The sequence below is a fragment of the Arvicola amphibius genome, chromosome X (genome assembly GCF_903992535.2).
Source record: "Arvicola amphibius chromosome X, mArvAmp1.2, whole genome shotgun sequence".
NCBI classification, from domain to species: Eukaryota; Metazoa; Chordata; class Mammalia; order Rodentia; family Cricetidae; genus Arvicola; species Arvicola amphibius.
The window spans coordinates 43,848,741-43,862,850 of NC_052065.1; positions in this window are offsets into that span (position 1 = coordinate 43,848,741).

Here is a 14,110-nt window from a genome sequence, read left to right on the forward strand (position 1 = left end):
GTGAGGTATGCGTGGAAGGAAAGTGGTAATTACAACATAGTGTAAAAGGTCTTGCCTCAACTTAAGTCAGTTTAGGTTATGAGTTGTAACAAAAGCCAGAAAAACAGGTTGGAAAAGTACAGGCTTCTCTGCCCTAGTGGAAAGGGACGAAAGGAAAGCAGTTCAGGGCTGCTGTGCGACTTCCTGTCACATTTCACTGACTCTAAGAGGCACAGTTTTCTTCATATTTTCACATCTTTGAAATAGGGACGGTTAGTGTCCTACCATCACTGTTGGCTGTGGTCAGCATTGCCTGAGCATGTACTCCAAACTTAACTTTGACCTTATTGACTGAAAATCCCAAGAGCTATTGAGGAAAACGCTTAAGAAACAGCAGTATGCTGGATGGCAGAAAGGAAGGTCTGCAGCGTCCCACATGACTCTGAGTACAAAAACTGATTGAAAAAATTTGTGCCTGCAGAACTTTTAATAGTACTTTGTACCATTTCTTACACATTTTATTTAGTCTAGTCATACTTTACAGTATATTTATGTCTCTCTTATGGGTGTGTAAAATGATACAAAGATAAACATTAATGCCAAATAAGTGTAAAGAGCTCTTTCAGAAGGCATAATTTTAAAAAAATCATAAGAAATGCATGAGCTAAGACAACATTGTCTCCTAATTGAATTGGTGACCTTGCTTAGGATTTCCCCACACATAAAGTGATGCTTTGTATTAAAAAATCACCTTGCTTTCTTTGATAACAAACGTGCCTCTTTCACTGCTGAGGGCTTCCATCCTAAAGTTATTTCATGATCCAACATAGCTACTGTAAGTCCAAAAATCACATTATTGCTGAGAAATGATTGGGACATTTGTTAGGAGGAAGAGAAAGATTGGAAATCCAGGTACAGTGAACTGAAGATTGAACTCTGAGTTAAAATCGTGGCAGAGGGTTACTGTGCTATTGTAGTGTGAAGCGGCGGGGCTGTGTCCTGCCACCCGGCCCCCGGCTAGCTTTACACCCGAAATAATTACACGGAAACTGTATTCATTTAAACACTGCCTGGCCCATAGTTTCAGCCTCTTATTGGTTAATTCTCACATCTTCCTTTAACCCATATTTAGTAATCTGGGTAGCACCACGAGGTGTGGCTTACCAGGAGAGATCTTAACCTGCGTCCATCTCGGAGAGGAGCAGCATGGAGTCTCACTATGGCGACTGCCTGAAGCGTCTCCCCAACTCTACTTCCTTGTTCCCACAATTCTGTTCTGTCTACTCCACCTACCTAATTTTCTGTGTCTTAAAGGGCCAAGGCAGTTTTCTTTATTAATTAACCAATGAGAGAAACATAGACAGATAACTCTCCTCCATCATGCTATCTGCTGCTATTCAGGAACAACAGGGGCGTTTCTTTTCTCTTCAAACCAGAGGACCTAAGAGAAGCTCCCAGAGCAGTCATGGTAATATGTGTCTTAGTTCAAACTAAGGGCTTTTTTTAGTAAACTTTTAATTTTAGAATAATTATAAATGTGAAGTTTATAAATATAGATTTCTCCTTTTTAGTTTTTTCTTTTTTCTTTTGTATTATGATGTTTGTGTGTGTTCACATGTATAGGTGCATGTATATGTGCATGTTTATAGAGGCCAGAGTGCAATGTCTGGTGTAATCCTCTATTTTCTATTTTCTCTCTCTCTCTCTCTCTCTCTCTCTCTCTCTCTCTCTCTCTCTCTCTCCCCTTCTTTCTCCTCTCCCTATCTGTTTGTCTGTCTGTCTTCTTTCCTTTTTTCTTTTTAAACATTTCTAATGTCTTTAAAAAATAACTGTATAATTTTTCTTCTTTTCTTTCCTCCCTCCAACCCCTCCCATATGCCTCATTGATTTTTTTCAAATTCATAACTTCTATTTCTTTAATTGTTGTCACATGTGTGTGTTCCAAAATGAATAAATACAACCTGCTTTGTCCGAATAATGTTATTGCATTATATAATTTCAGGGATGACTCTTCCCTGGTTAACCTATTAGGGGGAATTCTTCCTCTGGCTCTCAGCATTTTTTAGCTGCCCATGATTCTTCATCTAGGGTTGAGGCACTGTGAGCGTTCCCCTTCCCATATTAGCATGTCTATTGGCTAGCTTATTTCTCGAAGCAGGATCTCCTACTCAACCTGTAACTCAGTGATTCAGGTAGGCTAGCTGGACAGCAAGTCCCAGGGATCTTTCTGTCTCTGTCTTCTCACGGCTGGGATTAATGCTTACCACCTTGCTTGGCATTTTACATGAGCGCTAGGGATGGGAACTTATCATGTTTATGATGTTTTTGGAGCAAGCACTTTACTAAGCCATCTCCTCAGTCCCTGAATGTAAAATAAATAAATAAATAAATAAATAAATAAATAAACCTCTTTACCCCTATTTCATCTGACAGTAGACTCTTTCAAACCATGTTGTGTCTGTCAAGAGTAAGAAACTATAATGGGCACATCACTATTAACTAGCTCCATGTTGCATTCAGATCTCAGTTTTTCAATCAATATCTCTTTCTTACTCTAGGTTCAAATCTAGGATGCCATATTGTATGTCACATTTCTTCAATCATTACTTAGCCTTTTTATGATTTTGTCAGTTTTAAAAATTATTCTTCATATATTTTGTTGAAATTTTCCCAATTTGGATTTATCAGGTGTTTTTTTTTCCTCATGATTAGACTTGGGTTCTGGCCACAAGTGGTGACCATGGAGTTGAAGTTTCTTTCTCTGACACATAAAATCCAAAGTATTTTGTCCACCAATTTGACAGCAGTGTTTATCCTTTTTTACTTAGTTATGGGAATGTTGACCAGGCTTTGCCACCATAAAGATGCTATTTTTTTCTTCCTTTCCAAATTCTATTTTTAATGTAAGTCATTAAATCCAGTTTATACACAAGAAGCAGGAAAGAGAAATTAAGTCTCATCCTCTAGATAGAATGATTTTCTACCCATAGTATGTGAAATTCTTCTATAAGAAAATGTGTAACTTAGAACTGATTTCTTCAATCACTTCTGCTTCTATGTGAACTTATTTATATTTATTATTACTTTGTTTTGTCATTCTAGACTGCAATTTTGTTCCTTAATTCTTCTCCATATTTTGCCCTTGAAGAGACTTTTAAAATTAACTCTTCTGTCCCTTTGACATATTCCATCAATTCATATTCTCTCTCCTCCTGTTCACACCCTTCCCCTCTCTCACATTTGTGTGTATGTATCACACTCGTGCACATAAATCAATTTTTAAAAAAAATACTTTGTAATGATTCTTTGTTCATACAAGCTGATCCCATCACTTCATACAAGCTGATCCCATCCATCTCCCCACCCCTTTATATCTGTCCTCCGCTTTTGCCACCTCCCCACCCCAAAGCGAAGCAAAATAAGATTAAAAAAAAAAGAAAAAGGACAAAACATCTTGTCATGGAATCTGCAGTGCAATACAGTGAGGCACACAATATACCCTTTAGTCCATACATCTTTACTTACAGCTGTTCATTGCAATGAGTCATTGGTCTGGTTTGAGGCCTCTGGCTTCTGCTGGGCCCTTACTCGGACTCCTATTGAATATCCTGCTGTTGCCCTATGTAGTGGAGATCCTGCAACTTGAATTTGCAGGAAGGGCCCATTCAAGTGCCCCAGCAGGTCATAGATGAAGCTGATGTTGACGCGGGCCTACTCAAAGCCCTGGTTCTGGGCCTGGGTGGTAGCTGTGGTAAGCCCACCACCTCTTGCTCATCCTCATTAGCCGGGTGAGCTCTTCAGCACTGCTCAGCTAGCTTACCCAATGAGAAAAGCAGCAATGGGCTGGGCCGGTTCTCTTGCTACCATGCCCTTGCTCCAGCTCACCCACACCTCCACCATAAGCGTTAGCTCTCCTGTGCTACTCAGGGGAGGTGCATAGGCCACGCTTCCGCTTCAGTACGCTGCAGCTGGTGAAGACAGGGCCAGTTCTCTCACCTGCCACAGGTAGCAAGGGCTGAGGAGTGGGGAAGGGTATCTTTCTCTCACCCATGTCATAGCCTGGCAGACGAGGGGAGGGCAGGGTCAGCTCCTCTGCTGTCACATTCTCAGGGCTGGGTCACCCCCACCCCCACCAACAGGGTTAATTCACTTTCTTATATAGTCCCAAGGCCCACAAATCCTCTATGTTCACAAGCTATATTTCCTGACAAATTTCCAACAGACTGTGGAGCTCCCAGCTCTAATGGATACATCTGCATCACAACTACTGCAAGTATGGATCAGTGAACATCACGGAAGAGGGAGCAGAAAGATTGCAAGTGCCAGAATACCAGGAAGACTGCTAAGAAACATTCTCCCTGAGAAGTGACTCCATAAACAAGATGGGAACAGTGGTAGTATCAAAAGACATGCTAACATGGAAGGGAGAAATTTCATGAGGTCTCACCATTAGGCAAAGAGCTACAGCTACTTAGTGACCAGTAGAAGAGGAGGAATTTACCTTTCCCAGGGATGAGACCCCTTATCGGTTATTCAATACAGAATGATCAACCATGAAAATATATACACACAACAAAAGCCAACTGAGCAAGTTTTAAATAGTATAGACATATGTATGTATATACACACACTTGTGTGTGAATACATATGTAAATGTATGTAGCAATAATAATCAAACAAAAAGAGGCTATCAATTTGAGAATGAGAGGCACATTGGAAAGGTTGAAGAAAGTGTACCTGGGAGAGGCTGGAGGGAAGTAAGGGAAGGGAGAAAATGAGGTAGTTTTATTTTAATAAAAATGTATAAAAATTAAAAAGGCCTTGCTTTCTGTGCTGTAAAATGCTCCAGACTCATAATATGTTTCTCTTGTTCTGGAATTAGCCATTTCTACAAAGATTCCTAGCTCATTTTTTTGGGGGGGGGAATAGTATTTAAAAACCAAGATGTTGGCAAGTTAATGAGTTTTTAATTGGGAGACCTTTCATAAAATTCCATATTTCTGGTTTCTCTTGAAAATACTATATAAGACCCTGTCTCCATGGGAACCCTTACATGGGACTTAATTTTCTGCTACCACATTAAAGCATGTATATTCTTCAGGGCACTGCAATATGTACCAAGGAAACAATACAAAACTTAGTTACTCTAAAGTATCCCTATTGATTCATAGCCCATCGTACCTAGACATTTTATCCAGGTAAAGGGGAGTAAATGAATAAGTAAATTAGTATGGCTCTTATGTTCCGGATAAAGAATAGTTCTGGTCCCTTTTGTTCATGTCTCCATTAGTCTTAGAGTCCCTGATACTGAAAGGTGGCAAACAGGTCCTTGGTCTCTGATTTCTGTTGACTTAAAATCAGATAAGTGCAGATGACAGTTTAGTGTGCAGATGTCTCACTTCCTCAACCCCTTATTGGACAAACATTCAGCTTATTTTACCTTTTATAAAAGTCTATGTAATACCAGGTACTGTCCACCAGTGTTTTGTATCAAGTCTGACTACAGCTTCCAATAATTTTGCTTGAGAAACCCAGCCCACACAGCATCTTACAGCCAGTAAGGGACCTGGCTTTCCCTTATTTGGCTGGCCTATGTAAACTGACAGCTCTCCGCCTCACGTAACTGCAAGCTGTCAAGCTCCAATAATGCCTGACCTGGTATTATATACCCAATCGTGCAACAGTGGCATGACTGTTGCGGGAATAACCAGCCACTTCCTTCTTGGATTTACGGTCCACTAAGTGAGATGGAAATGATACCTGGTACTGTGCCCCAAACCCATGGCTAGATCATAGGTTCTAGGAAAGAACCTAATAAATACTGTTATTCTGATAGAAAGGCATAGAATTACACTGTTCTCTAAAGTCTTATGTTTAAACCCATAATTTGGCACATCTCTCAAACCCTCATGATTGAAGCTTCTTTTCGCAGTAGGATAGGGATGCTAAGCTCTAAATGGCACATTTGTACCACCACCAAGGTTCAATGATCACTGTGGAAAAGGAAGCAAAAAGATTCTAAGACCTAGAAGTAGTAGGTATCTGCAGTGAACCAATATATGCTGGGCATTACGGGGTTATTGCACTCTTGAAATCATTGCAGCTATGACTGTATACACAAGACTTGTATCAGATAAGACCAGCCAAAATTCCAACATGGATATGGAAGGGATTCATAAAGTCCCACAACTAACTGCGGAGCTATTGGCAGTTGACAGCTTTTGAGGTAGGGGTCGGTTCATTTTACTCAGGGATATAGCCCTTGAGATGCTCCCCACACTCCAGTGAATGGTCCGCACCCATGCACATACAGGCAGAACTAAGTGGTCTCAACTCAGTGAGTACATGATGTTGGAAGGAAAATAGATAGCAGGAATCAGAGGGGAGTAAATGGAAGATTTGATCAAATACTGCATATGCATATATAAAATTATCAAACTAAAATAACATAAAAGGCAAATACAGATGACTTGATATACTAAAATGTATATGTGTGGTTCATTTTCGATCTCTTTGCCAATAATTGCTTAACATCTGCCTTTTAGATGGCCATTGAGTCTTGGTTTCACCACATAAGGGCTAAAGTGTTCTCAGTCAGTTTTAAAGTTGTGGTTCTGTCACCTCTTGTTACTGAATTAATCCTCATGTAGCTCCTCCAAGCACGGAAAGATCACATCTTCCTTGAGATCATACATGCTTGAAAATGTTCATTTCCTATATCCTTGCATAGAATTTGGACTGAACATTTCCAAATTATCATATCTTTTTTTTGTTTGAAGATTTTAGAGACTCTGCTTCAGTTTCTTCAGATTTGAATACTACAGTAATACAACCTTGTGTCCTTTTTGTATTATCGGCACTTAAGCCTCCGCAGACATCTGTGCTTTGCCTCTATTTCAAGTTCTTTATCAAGGAATGGCTCAGAGCTGGTCATTTTTTAGACAAATATATATTTAAAAGGTAAGAGAGCTTTCTCTTTGTCACACGTAGAAACTACTTTGATGACTCTTCAGCCTTCAAATGCATTGCCAGCAGGGTATAGAAGAAAATAAAAACTAAAGGCTCAGATAAGAAGGTGAGATCCCAAAATCATACAGCTTATTAAATGATTTAGAAAATTCAGTGAGAAGCATGGAGAGAGGGAGGAGAAGAGGGACAGAGGAAAGTAGCAAGATGAAAGGACCACACTACCTATATCCTTGCCTTAAGATATTCCTACATCTACTGCTATCTTCACTACTTTAGACTTGCTCACTGGAGCCAACACACAGCCATATTAAAGAGGCCTAGGGACAAATATCCCTGGGTATAGCTTTAACTTTGAACAGCTGCTAGACAGAACTTTTAAATAAAGAAATATGAACCTGGTAGTTGTCACTACTCTGTAACAGATCGTAGGATGCTCTGTCACAAATACTTAATTTTGAGTTGGTCTTGTGATCTCTTATATTCAACAACTGTATTTTGCCTATTTTTTTCCTGTGTCTAATATGTTTCTCAAACACTTTCAAGACTTCATTTCACTTATCTTCTTTCTTCTATTTTCCTATTACATATCATTAAGTAATACAGATTAGGAGTGTAGGCCGTGACAAAACAGTTGCCTAGCAAGTGCCGGGACCTGAGTTACTTCAATCTTGATCACCTACAAAGCCAAGGAAGTAGTAAACAAGTATGATGCTCCAAAAGCATCTGTAATCCTGATCGCCAGAGATGAATGGGTGTGAGAAGGTGCTGTGAATCTTTGCCAAGCACAGCTGGTATGTGTATCCCCGTGGCTTTGTGGGCTGAGACTGTGATTGCCCACCTTCATGACGATCTAAAAGCCCTGTCATTGGCACATGCAGCTCACAAAGAAGGGACTGTAAACTCTGTTTTATTTAAATATCTTCATCTCCTAGCCCTAGCCCCCAGAACTTCAACAGCCTAGAACACAGAGAAACATAGTCTTCCTTAAATGTGGTGTTTTTTTTCCTTCTAGTTTTTACAGCTTGAGGACAATTTTATTAGAATCTTAAAGAAAATTCTCAAGGCAGACACATATGAATCTCAATGGATAGCTAGAGGAGGAGAACAGAGAAAAAAAGAAAAAGCCATGCAGTTTAAGTCAGCATGGAGATCAGCCACACGGTAGACAAGCAGCCTTGTGGTGGGTAACATTAGGGTTTCTACTATTGATATAAAACACCATGACCAAAAGCAACTTGGGAAGGAGAGATTTAATTTCCACTTACAGCTTGTAATCCATCATCTAGAGAAATCATCACAGAAATTCAAGGTAGAAACCTGGAGGCAGGAACTGAAGCAGAGGCCATGGAGAAATACTGCTTACTGGCTTGCCCCACCCAGGCTTACTGGGCCTGCTTTCTTACAGTACCCAGGACCACCTTTGGTACATTTCCTTGACTGCTGATTGATGGTTGAGGGCCCAGTGTAATATGGGTGGTGCCACCCCTGGATGGTGGTGCTGGGTGCTTCCAAAATAAATTTATCTGTATAAATCTGTCATAAAACCATCCAGCACACTGGGGATGAGTGGTTTAGAAAAAAATGAAACCCATGGTGTTAGAAAAAGCATCCCGAGAGATAGCTGCATGTCTGTGGCTCTCTAAGAGACTGTACCAGAGACAGGAATTCTAGGGGGATGATTATTCCATTCATGGTTTAAGAGAGAACTGCCTTCTAGAGGAGTGATTCCAGTTGACTGACTGACTGAACTAGACCAACTTTCAGGGAGAAAACAATGACATGTCTCCCCCCAGAGGTTGATTTTTTGGGGGGGGGGGGATAGGAGGTAACACCTTTCCTTAATCCCTTAGTAGGCCATACATGATACTGCATTATTACTCTCTCTGAAAAGACAACCCTCACATTACTTAGGAGATGGGCTAAAATTAGGGAATACATACAGCCCATTTGGTTTCCAGGGAGACGCCCTCAGTTAGTTCCTTGGGCAGCTGAGGAGAGGGAGCCTGAAAAGGCCAGTTCCTATAGCCATACTGATGAATTTCTTGCATATCACCATAGAACCTCCACCTGACGATAGATGAAGAAAATGACAGAGCCCCACATTGGAGCACCGGACTGAGCTCCCAAGGTCCTGATGAGGAGCAGAAGGAGAGAGAACATGAGAAAGAAAGTCAGGACCGTGAGGGAACCTCCATCTGGCGATAGATGGGGAAAATGACTGAGCCCCACATTGGAGCACTGGACTGAGCTCCCAAGGTCCTGATGAGGAGCAGCAGGAGCGAGAACATGAGGGAGAAAGTCAGGAACATGAGGGGTGCGTTCACTCATGGAGACGGTGGGACAGAACTAATGGGAGATCACCAACTCCAGTTGGAATGGGACTGATGGATCATGCGACCAAACCCGTCTCTCTGAATGTGGCCAACAGCGGGGGCTGACTGAGAAGCAAAGGACAATGGCACTGGACTCTGATTCTTCTGCATGGACGGGCTCTGTGGGAGCCTTCTCAGCTTGGTCGATCACCTTCCTGGACCTGGGGGGAGTTGGGAGGACCTTGGTCTTAGCATAGAGTAGGGAACCCTGATGGCTCCTTGGCCTTGAGAGGGAGGGAGGGGAGGTATGGGTGGAGGGGAGGGGAGGGAAGGGGGGAGAAGGAGGGGAGGGAGGGGGGAGGAGGAGGGAAGGAGATGGAAATTTTTAAATATAAAAAAATAAACCATGAGAAAAAAAATCTAGAGATCCAGTTCCAAAGATGTTCATTAAAAGGAAATAATATATGGACTGCTTTAGTTCCCACCCTCACATACAGTCTCTAGGCAGTTGTGCTCATTTAGGAGGAAATAAGAAACTACTCGTCTCTTCACTTATTTTTGTTTAAAGAATCAATGACATTTCTGGAATGGTTATTTTTGTCTATCTATGGTGAATGAAAGTATTGCTGAGTAAAGCAGTCTGGGCTAGCATCTGTGGTCTCTTGCATAATAGTGAACCAGAACCTTCTGGCTTTCATTGCTTCCATTGAGAAGTTAGTTGTAATTCTGATAGAGCTGTCTTTATAAGTTACTTGTCCTTTTTTCCTTTCCAGACCTTAATATTCTTTCTTTACTCTGTATGTTTAGTGTTTTGATTATTATATGGCAAGGGAACATTTTTTTTGGTCCAGTCCATTTGGTGTTCTGTAAGCTTCTTGTATCTTCATATGCATGTATATCTTTCTTTATATTGAGAAAGTTTTCTTCTATGATTTTGTTGAATATATTTTCTGTGCTTTTAATTTGCACATCTCCTTCTTCTATCCCTATTATTCTTAGTTTTGGTCTTTTCATGCTGTCCCATATTTCCTAGATATTTTGTATTAAGCTTTTACTAGATTTAATGTTTTCTTTGACTGATGACTCTGTTCCCTCTGTTCTTCTATTGTATCTTCAGTGCTTAAGCTTCTCTCTTCCATCTCTGTATTCTGCTTTTTTATGTTTGCCTTTGTGGTTCCTGATCATTTTCCCATATTTTCCATTCTCAGATTTCTCTCAATTTATGTTTTCTTTATTTTCTCTACTTCAGTTTTCAAGTCTTGAAAAGTTTCTTTCATAGGTTTGATTGCTTTTTCTTGGTTTTTCTTTAAGGGGTTTGTTGATTTCTTCCAATTTTTTGTTTGTCTTTTCCTCCATTTCTTTGAGGGAATTTTTCATTTACTCTTTAAGGTCCTCAAACATTCTCCTAAAGTTATTTTTTAGGTCATTTTCTTCTGCTTCATCTATTGGTGTGCTCAAGTCTTGTTGTTGTAGATCCTCTAGTTTTTGTTCATGTCATGTTGCTCTTTGTGGTATTGAGTGTGCTCTTACCTTGTCTACCCAACTTTTCCTCTGATTGGTGTAGTTGGGGCTGTGTTTGTGGTAATCAGTCTTCCTTCCATGTGCAGGTGGATCCAAGGCTCAAAAAGTTGCTCCTCATGATGCAGTCAAGGCCATGGTTCCAGTCACCCCAGAGGTCACTTGACATTCCTGAAGGTCACTCGGTGCTCCCGGGGTTGGGGAACATTGTTCTACAATCCTGTGGTCATTCGGGCCTGCTCCCACAGAGATCGCTTGCTTGGGCCTGCTCGTGCTGAGGTCACTGGCTCCAGCCTAGTTCAGCAGAAGTGGCTGGCTTAGGCCCACTCACAGGAGGTCACTGGCTTGGTTCCAGTCCCGCAGAGGTCTCTGGCTCAAGCCTGCTCCCTTGGGAATCTCTCCCCCATGCCTGTTCCAGCAGAGGCCTGTTCTGGAAGAGGTCCCTCGTAATTTTTGCTTTTAAGGATGTTCCTTCCTCATGTCTATCTAACCAGTTTCTCTTTCCTGTTCTTGCCATTCATGCCTCTGAAGAGCTAACTCTAGCTGCCATTAGCTGCCATATAGGGAATTTGGAGCATTGATCTATTTTGATTCTTTGAACTGAGTGGGGTCATAAGGTGTGATAATTGATAACCCTAAAATGAGCATTCTTGTCTACTTGTCCTGCTATTGCTTGGGGTCTGACATTTGCAGTAAGTTATTAGGTTGAGGAGGCTCTTTTTTTTGCTGGGGGGGAGGGTAAGGGAAAATGGTCTGTTCCATAAGCTAAAAGTATATGGGCTAAGATGTGGAGAGAAGCATACAGAGGTAGAGACATAGATACACGGACTATCAGGAAGGCTTGTTGAAGTTCACTGCGTAGCTATTCATAAGAAACACACAAAGGAGTATCCTGGGAGTGATCAAATGTGATATCTGAAGTGATTCAATCTGCTATGAAAATTTTTCTCAGGCAAGTATAATCTAATCTGTAATGAGCATAAATTGAGTAGCCCAGGGTGAATAATTCTAGGAAAGTAAACAGTAAAACCTTTGCTCATTTCTCAGAAAAGGATGCATCCCTGTTTCCTCTGGTGAAGTAAAGCTATTAGCTTTACAACTAGACAGAAGAGCTCCCTTAGTTCACAATTGGTTCTGGAAGGATCTCTTCTATGCGGGCAGATTTACTTCTCCACTGGGAAGAGCCTCTACAAGGGATCCACTGGAAGGGACTAGAAAGGGTGAAAAGGTGACTAAAGCCAAGAAGTACTTGGAGTCGCTTCATGTTCTCATTAGGAGTGATACTGCAGACGTTTGGTGCAGAAGAGTTGCTTGCATAAGGCAACCGAATGTGCCTGTCACAGTATCAATTTTTGGTGACACAATCACAACAGACCCAAGGGTCGTGGGGGACAGCTCCTGTGATTTTATACTATCTGTATCCTAGGGATCCTCTGACATCTACAGTCACCCCATGCCAGTGTTCCAGGGTTCCCCTGTGACTTGCCAACTTAAATGCCACTAAAGATAAATGTGTTGCAAAAAGTGATTGAAAGAAATCTGGGAGAAAAGGAAAATGCCAAATTTGTTTATATTTATTTAAAAAAATCTATTAGAAAGTAAAGTGGAGACCTGAAGGCAATGGGAAAATGAAGAATTCAGTTATCATCACAGTATGAGCCATAAAGGCACTGAAGTTTGCAAAGAGTTAAGCTGTCTAGAAAATTTTCACATATTGAAGACACAAGAGGGCTGCATTGGACAAAGCAACTAAAAATACTAAAAAATTATTTATTCTCCTTTTCATTCTTCAAGTAGTTATGTAAATGATTATAGAAAGACAGTAAGGAAGTGAAGGCAAACATAGTTCATGAGTCAAAAAGTAGTGAGCTGGGCCCATTTTACACAATACTAAAATTTATGAGAGAAAGCAGTCTTGACAGACAGGAAGCAAAAATAATTGGAAATAGACTTTCAAAGCATCCGGAAAAGGGGAAGCTAGGAGTGAAGGTGGTACAGCATTCATCTAGTATGAAAGGAAAGAGGAGTGTAACTTAAGGGGAGATGAAAAAGGGAAGGAATGGGGGAGAGTGATCTCATTTCAAGGCCACGAGGACTGCACATTTGGATCTGGATTAGGAGTAGCTTGTCAAATATCTTCTTGGAAAAGCCTTGGATGATGCAGGTGTCCAGTGACAGACACTGGGCACAAATATGAAAACATTACACTAATGACCCTGAGTTTGAAAACACAAGAGAGAACATTCATCTCTAATGAAATGAGTGGCATCAAAATGTTCTGTATTGTCCCTGTCCTTTTTATTTTCAGAGGAAAATTTGACTGCTGTTTCAATTTGCTGCCTCAGAAGAGTACAAGTCCAGATGTCAGGATGTCAGTGCGAAAGAAGAGCATCAAAGTCCCTGGTGGTGACAGCACAAGTGTTTTCGAGCAGCATCAAAGAAATGCAGAGCTGGTATTTATCATCTTAGAGAAAGAACACCGAAGTCAGCTCTGACACTCATCATCTTAGAGAAAGAACACCGAAGTCAGCTCTGGAACTCATCATTCTAGAGAAAGAGCATCAAACTCATCTCTTGCATTCATAATCTTAGAACATCAAACTCAGTTCTGGCACTCATAATCTTAGAGAAAGAGCATCAAAGTCAGTTCTAGCAGCTTTTGCCTCCCTTGAAAACTCATTCACTGTTTTTGTCAGATATTTGGCAGCAGGGAGTTTATCAGTAATCCCTGAACCTTAGAAAATGCCAATGTTTCTTAACTAGTCAATCTTTCCCATGGGGTGCACATATGTTAGGTCAGAAGTAAAGAATAATTGTGAAGTTACACATGATGGCACTTACCCATATTTCTAGTAACTAGGCATGTGTACCCTTCCCCAAGCCTCTCGTCATTGTAGATGGATGTGAAAAAGATCCACTGAAAATCTGTCAGCCCCTCCAAACCAATAGTATCTCCATTACTATCTGTCCTGCAGACATAATATCTAATCTTGAATTGCCTCTTATTAATCACCACAAAACCTACCACCAATGCCCAGAATCCGCATTGTCAAAGACACAGCTAAGCCTCCACCTTTTTCTTTAACCTTCCACCACTCCTCCCCAACTTTTGGACTGTTTCGCATGTGCTCTGTGAGAGCCACAGATAACAATCTACAAATTTTCCTGTACTGTCAACCACTAATGTGAACATTTGCTTCACCTTCTTTCAACCACAGTCTGGAATTCTCTCCAAGACACTGCTTCATCTACATGACTCTCTACAGTAGCACTGGGCCTGGGCATGAAGGTGGCAACTTGCTTCCTTCTTATTGATGCTTCTAAGCCTATTT